Source organism: Pteronotus mesoamericanus, unplaced genomic scaffold (genome assembly GCF_021234165.1).
Source record: "Pteronotus mesoamericanus isolate MK-2021 breed Mesoamerican mustached bat unplaced genomic scaffold, CSHL_Meso_final scaffold_174, whole genome shotgun sequence".
In the NCBI taxonomy this organism is placed as follows: Eukaryota; Metazoa; Chordata; class Mammalia; order Chiroptera; family Mormoopidae; genus Pteronotus; species Pteronotus mesoamericanus.
The window spans coordinates 21429312-21437008 of NW_026555309.1; the positions used below are offsets into that span (position 1 = coordinate 21429312).

At 43.8% G+C, this 7697-nt stretch overlaps 1 non-coding gene across 1 annotated transcript; it reads left to right on the forward strand.

Moving 5' to 3' along the window:
- The first annotated feature begins 6076 nt into the window (after nucleotides 1–6076).
- Nucleotides 6077–6183, forward strand: LOC129084474 (U6 spliceosomal RNA). Its single transcript, XR_008530599.1, has one exon. It is a non-coding gene; the product is annotated as a U6 spliceosomal RNA (small nuclear RNA).
- Nucleotides 6184–7697: the final 1514 nt, after the last annotated feature.

The window sequence follows — 7697 nt, forward strand, 5'->3', positions numbered from 1 at the left end:
TCATTCCCAAGTGCTCTATTTTAGGATACCACCCCAATCAGGAACCTTCATAATGGCCCGTGTATGTACGACACCTCCTGATGCCTCTTTTCTCTCCTCTCTCTCAGAGCAATTTTGTTTGAACGTCTGAAGACACTTGAGACATGTTTTACAAAACTAATTTGAAGTATGTATTAATTCAATCGAGCATTCCTGGTGTGGCCCTTTCAGCTGTGCAGAATGCCACAGCAGTGAGGGAATTGTTTGTTTCAGAGCAGGAGATGCCAATGTGATGACAGACATTTTTTTTAAGGCATGTAGCTGGGGGCTGTTAAATCTGCATTTCCTGACATTCATAATGGTTTGTTACCCAGTGGACGTGAGCACAGGGTTAGTTAATAACTCTCACTTTTCATAGTGTGTTTAACAATGCAAAATGCTTTTAAATAATTACTTCATCGAATCTTAACAATAACTCTGAGATAGGTAGGGACAGACTGGCAACATGAGAACATCCTAAACGTCATTCTCAGAAGACAAAGTCCTACTCCCTGTACTTTGTAACCTGGGTACTCCCTAGTAAATAGGGAGCTTATAGTCAGCATACTTACTGTAGGTACAATTTTAGCACACTTAAGTTATATTATTTTTGACTCTTATTTTTTAAAGATTAAAAATTTTTGGATTTTTAGAGAGAGGGAAACAACCATTTGTTCCACTTCTTCATGAATTCATTGGTTGCTTCTTGTATGTGCCCTGATGGGGGATTGAAACTGCAACCTTGGCATATCGGGACAACACTTTAAACAACTGACCTACCCAGCCAAGGAAATTATAGTATTTTCGACACATGTTCATTGAACCCCTCCTATGGGCCAGGGCACTGCAAGATGTTGGGGAACCACAGATGAAGAGGACACTGTCACTGTCCTCAGGAAACACTGCCTGCTGGTGGGGTGGGGGAGGGTGATGTGAGTACCTCTATTTATCATCAGATGCTAAAAGTGCCATAGCCCTGGCTGGTGTGGCTCTGTGGATTGAAAATCGCCTATGAACTGAAAGGTCGCTGGTTCGATTCCTGGTTAGGGCACATGCCTGGGTTGCAGACCACGTCCCCAGTTGGGAGCATGTAAGAGGCAGCTAATCAATGTTTCTCTCCCTCGTTCTCCCTCCCTCCCCATCTCTAAAAATAAAGTCTTTAAAAGTGCCATAATCAATATCTTCTGGCAAAGTGTGAGGGGAAGGAAGATTTCAGAGAATTGTAGGAGACTCTTTTGCTAAGCCCTGAAGTGTAAATAGGATTTTACCTGGCAGGAACATGTAGAGAGGACATTACTGAGTGGTCACAGCATATATGGGGGACAGAGGCATGGGCTACACAATTTCTTCAGAGATTTGAATGAAGTGTGTGGCCAGAGCATGGGTAGGGGAGGAGGGTGCTTTTCATTAGGTGGATGGTGGAGGGCTTTGTTTGCTGCACTAGTTTTTGAATCCTTTAGCCAAACCAGGGAGGTAGTAAAGAGTATATCTAGTTGAATGTGAGCTCAGACTCCAAGGGCTTGTTGTTTTGGGGAAGTTACTTCACCATCATCTGTAAAATGGGGGTAACACTCATACTTATGGGTTAGTTTTGAATGTTAATGAGCTAGTATATGGAAAGTGCTTAGTACAGCGCCTGGAACACAGCAACTATTCAATAACTGTTAACTACACCTTGCTAATAGTTCTTTACCTTTTCTGAATCATATTTCTTTGAGAATGTATGAAGCTTCTTTCTACACACAATATTTTGTGTATAATTCAGTGGGGTTCACAGACCCCTCCCCCCAACACTGGGTTCCAAGTTAACAATCCTGCTGTAAGATATAGGGAATTATCTGAAGTTTTAAAGCAGATGAGTACTAAGATCAGATTTGATTTTTGTGGGGGAGGGTGGAATCTGGATATTGGAGACAGAAACTATCTGTATTTCTCAAATCTGACTGCGCAGTAGAATCATCTGGTTCAGTTTTACTCCCCAGAGATTTTGATTTAATTAGTCTGGGGTAGAGCCAGGCATCAGGAGTTTAAAAACCTTTCAGGTGATTCTGATGTGTAGCCAGCTTTGAGAACCACTGAATTAGGTTCAGTGTCAGTCAGCTGGAGAGAGGAGAGCAGCAACAGAGTAGGAACAGAAAGAAGGGGGCAAGGAAGGGGATAGAAAAAAGAGGAAAGATCTGTCAAGGCTGAGAAAGAAGATACCTACCAAGAAGGGTTCCTGCTGACTAACTGTGCTCAAATTTAAAAACAGAGCCTAGAAGCCATTTCCAAACAGGGGCGTCTCACACAAACCATGCTTCAGGGAGAAGCCTGCGCTCAGCTACCTGCCACCCACACTGAACGGCCTTTCTGCACTGCGTTCCTGCCAGCTGCGCCAGTTCTTATAAAGGGGTTCCTGAGTCATATTTCAATCAACAGGACTGAGACTTTTTCCATCCAATTGGAGCCGTACTGCCCAATCAGGGAAGTGCTATTTGGACCAATCCAACTGTGGGGATTTGGAGTCCTTATTTGCATGAGGACAGACCAATCAGGGACCAGGGGCATGTCTCTCTATTATAAGTAAGCTCCTCTGCAGCTTGGGGAGCACACTTTCCCTTCCCACTGAAGAATGAAGATTGTGTTTCCAGGCCGGACCTGAAAGGCTGGAGCCGAATGCATGTGGTTTAGCAGAGCAGCACAGGCAGGGTGGACCGGGCCGGCCTACAGCAGAGCAGAGCAGAGCTGGGCAGAGCAGGGCTGTCTAGCTGGAGAGGGCTGCCCTCACGCCGTGCTGCTCCCCAGCCGTGCTGTATCGTAACTCCGCTGTAACTCCACGGCACTGTCTCACAGCCGTGCTATTCTGCAATCACACCGTCACAGTTGCTCTGGATAGTTTCCTTCTTCACTGACCCCGAACTGGGGATTCCTGTTGGTGTTGAATTAGTACCAATAACCATTGGTTGATAGATTCCAGAAACATTTTGGAGATAGAATCAGGAAGCCTGCATGAGTTATTAGATGCAGTGAGAGAAGGTGGGGTGAGTCATCCATTAACCCAGATGGAGGGGGAGGAGGTACTTACATTTTGTTTATTATTTATTGCTTTCTCTTTAATATGTAGGAGGCAAGAGTTGGGAAGAAAAAAAGTTTATTCAACAAACATATGCTTAATACAGACGGTCCTGACTTACAGTGGTTTGACTTACAATTTGTCCTCCTTACAATGGTGCAGAAGCAGTATACATCATAAATTACATGAGCTTTTCAACACTGTATTATAAAATTGGCTCTGTGTTCAATGATTTTGCCTAACTGTAGGCTAATATATGTGCTCTGAGCATGTTTAAGGTAAGCTAAGCTAAGCAATGGTGTTCAGCAGGTTAGGTATAGTGAATGCATTTTTAACATATTTTCAGCTTACAATGTGTTTATTGGTATATAACCCAATTGTAAATCAAAGAGCACCTGTATACATTTATTAAGCGCAAACTGTGGGTTTAGATTTTGTTTTGGACACTTTTGACATGCCTGCAGAACGTGGAATTGTCACATAGGCAGCTGCAAATACCAGTGCAAGGAGTCATTGGTTCATAGCCAAGTGGTTGTAGAAGGATATGGATGAGATCACCCAAGAGGACAGAGGAGACAAAATCACCAGTTATGAGACTCAGAGGGTCAGGGACTCCTGAGGCAACACTGAGGGAGAGGAAAGCATTTGTGTGGGATGGTGAGGACCATGGGAAAAGGAGGCAAGAGTTTCAGAAGGAGAGGGGTTAGGGGGCAAGGGGGTGACCATTGTGTAAAATACAACAGAGAGATATCCAGAGCTGAGGACCTGGAGGAGCAGGCCTTGAGCTTGATACTTTGGAGGTGGCCATGGCTTTGGAGACAGTGGCAGGGACAGAAGCCAAATTCCAGTGGGTGCAGACAAGAAGAAAGTGAGGAAGCGTGAGCATCAGTGTAGGAAGTTTGGGGTAAAAGCAATGAAAACAGTAGCTGCAAGGGAGGAAGGGTGGAGAATCAGAGCTTTCTTTTAGGTTGGAGTGGCGTTATTGTAGTCTGAGGGGAAGGAGCCAGGCTGGAGGAAGCCATCAAAAATACAGACGAGGGAGGAGACAGCCCCTGGAGCCAGGGCTCAGCTTCAGCAGGCGGCCCAAGGCTCACAAACACTGGGGAAAGAATTGCTCTTGGATAATAGCTGGGATGCTGTTTCTTTGAGGTCAAAGAAAAAGTTTCTAAAAGGTACAGCCCTTCTTTGTGAGAAGCCATCCAAGGTCATTTCTGTATCCCAAGGCAGCCGCCTACCTATACCATATTCTCCTTTCCAATTTCAATATGCAGAACTCAATCTGTTTCTTTCCCTCCTCAAATGCTGCCACAACTCCAGGCCTTGAAGCTGGCCAGAGAGTGAGGTGCAACAGCTGACGTTTCCACCTTCACAGTTCCAAAAGAAAAGCACAGGCCTTTCTGTTTGCAGGTGATGGTAAATCACCATGTGGGAAGAATCCAGCTGAAGTTACAAGAGTTACAGACTCTATGCCCTGACTAGTGTGGCTCAGGTGATTAGACATCGTCCTGCCAAGCAAAAGGTCACTGGTTCGATTCCTGTTTAGGACACAGGACAGGATTCCATCCTTGGACAGGGCGCATGTGAGAGGCAACCGTTGGATATTGTTTCTCTCCCTCTCTTTCTCCTTCCTTTCCCCTCTCTCTAAAAATAAATAAATAGCATCTTTTAAAAAAGACTTAATAGATTCTCACAGTTCTTCAGTAACTTCCTCTGGTTCTTTTTTCCTTTTCAAAAGGCCCCCACCCCCAAATCCGCATCTCTCATTGGCATCTTGTTTCCAGGTGCTTTGTTCACCATTCACCCCTTCCTAAAAGGCTGTCTCCTCCTGGCATTAATGACACTAAGTCTCCTGGTTGTCCTCGTGCCCACTGATCCCGCTCCTCTTCCTGACCTCTAGATGTTGGGTGTCCAGGGCTCTGTCCCATGCTCTGCTCTTCTCCAAGTACACTCTCCCCAAGGGTCACCGTATCTAGTCCCATCACTTTAATCTCTGCTCATAGAAGAAACGTCTAAACCTAGAGAGAGTTTTTATGAGTTTATTTGAGCCAAACTGATTACAATGGCAAGATCTCAAATGCTCTGGAGGTTAACAGTTTTGCAGTTTCATTTGTGCATTTGAAATTAAGGAGGAACATAAGGAATAGCACATGAAGATGGGATAAGGCAAGGTGGGGATTGGATTACAGGATAAAGATCTCTAGAAGGTGGTTATGACTTTAAGGGATATTTCTTCTGGTATTTCAAAGGTGTGTTAACCTAGATACACAAGGACAGTGGACAGGGCTGGCTTAAAAACCTTTCTCACTAAAGTTATAGGCCTGGGCTAGACTAGCCACAGTGACCTGCCCAGGTAGGAATTTATGATCAGATTGCCCTGTGAGGCTACTTTCCATAGAGCCCCTTTCCATCCACATCTCTATGCTGAGGTCTCCGCAGTCCTGACCTCCCAGTCCAACACCAGAACTCCCCACCTTGTGACTGACGTTTTCTTGTGAATGTCTTGTAGGCCTCTCAGTCTTAACACGCCCACGTTTTCTTCCCCTCCATCTGCCCCTCCCTCTATTTCAACTCTGAATACAAGCGAGTAATTGTTCCTCAGCTACTTAACCAAAACCCAAGTCATCCTGGATTCCTCTCTCTCACTTGTTTCCCAAACGCAATCCATCAGTAAATCCTTTGACTCTACTTCCAAAATAGAGTCCAGCACAAGTAAAGCCCCTCTTTTATTACAAAATTATAAGCATGTAATTCTGTAACATAACAATATCACACTCCAGCACACCATATTCCATTTTAGGTGAAATGTTCAAATTAAAACTATAAATTATTACACAAGTATTATTACCCTGCCAAACACACTCAAGCAGGCGTTACTTCTGCCAGACCCTGTATATTGACATCTGTCCATGTCCTGCATCTCCAGTCTAGACAGCGCTACTCAAAAAGTGGTTTGCAAACCAGCAGCATCAGCATCACTTGGGGAGCTGGTTTAAAATGCAAAAGTCTGTGCTCACTTCGGCAGCACATGTACTAAAATTGGAACGATACAGAGAAGATTAGCATGGTCCCTGTGCAAGGATGACATGCAAACTCATGAAGCGTTCCATACTTTTTAAATGGTGTTGGGAGAATTGGACTGGTACCTGCAAGAAACTGAAACTAGACCGCCACCAACTTACACCACACACCAGAATAAACTCAATGGATAAAGGACTTAAATATAAGTTGTGATACCATAAAAGTCCTAGCAGAAAACAGGCAGTAAAATTTTAGACCTCCCGTGTAGCAATATTTTTGCCGATATATCTCCTAGGGCAAGGGAAATAAAGGAAAAAATAAACAAATGGGACTACATCAAATTAAAATGTTTCTCCACAGCTAAAGAAACCATCGTGAAAAAAGTAAAGGGAACTGACTGTATGGGAGAATATATTTGCCAATGATTCATTGGATAAGGGTTTAATCTCCAAAATATATAAAGAACCCATATGACTCAACACCAGGACAAACAACTCAATTAAAAAATGGGCAAAGGACCTGAATAGACTCTCTTCCAAGGAGGACATACAGATGGCCCATAGGCATATAAAAAGATGCTCAACATCACTAACCATCAGAGAGATGCAAATTAAAACCACAATGAGATAGCACCTCACATGGGTCAAATGACTATCATTAATAAATCAACAAACAAGTGCTGGAGAGGATGTGGAGAAAAGGGAACCCACGTGCACTGTTGGTGGGAATGCAGACCGGTGTAGCCACTGTGGCAAACAGTATGGAGATACCTCAAAAAACTATAAATGGAACTGCCTTATGACTCAGCAATTCCACTGCTGAGAATGTACCCTAAGAATCCTGAAACACCAATTCAAATGAACTTATGCACCCCTATGTTCACAGCAGCGCTATTTACAATAGCCAAGTGTTAGAAACAGCCTAAGTGCCCATTAGTAGTTGAGTGGATTATACAGCTGTGGTACATTTACACAGTGTAATACTATGCAGTGGAAAGAAAGAAGAAATTCCTACCTTTTAGGACAGCATGGGTGGCACTGAAGAATATCATGCTAAATGAAATATGCCAGTAGGCAAAACACAAATACCATATGACCTCACCTATAACTGGAATCTAATGAACAAAATAAACTAACGAGAAAAATAAAACCAGAGACATGGAAACATGGAATAGACTGATAGCTGTAGGGGGGATGGGGAGGTGGAAGGGAGGGGAAGGAACTGGTCAAAGAACATGTATGCATGACTCATGGACATGGACAATGGAAAGGGGGTTGACTAGGCGAGAGGGGTGGGCTGGGTGGAGGGGGGCAAAAGGGAAAAAATTGTGACAACTGTAATACAATAAACAATTTTAAAAAGTAGAAAAAATATTTAAAAAAAATAAAATGTAAAAATCTTTCAAGAGTGAGAAACTCTGGGGATGGGCACCTTCGGAGGATTCTGAAGCCCCCTGAGGTTTGAAAGCACTACTCTGGTCCAAGCCTTTGTGATCTCCGTCCGAGCCGCCTCCCTAGCCTCCAGCTGGTCTCCAGATCCTTCGCCTTGCCTCACTGCAATCTGTTCCCCCCTCCAAAGGCATTGTTTAAAAAACACAAAAACAATTAAA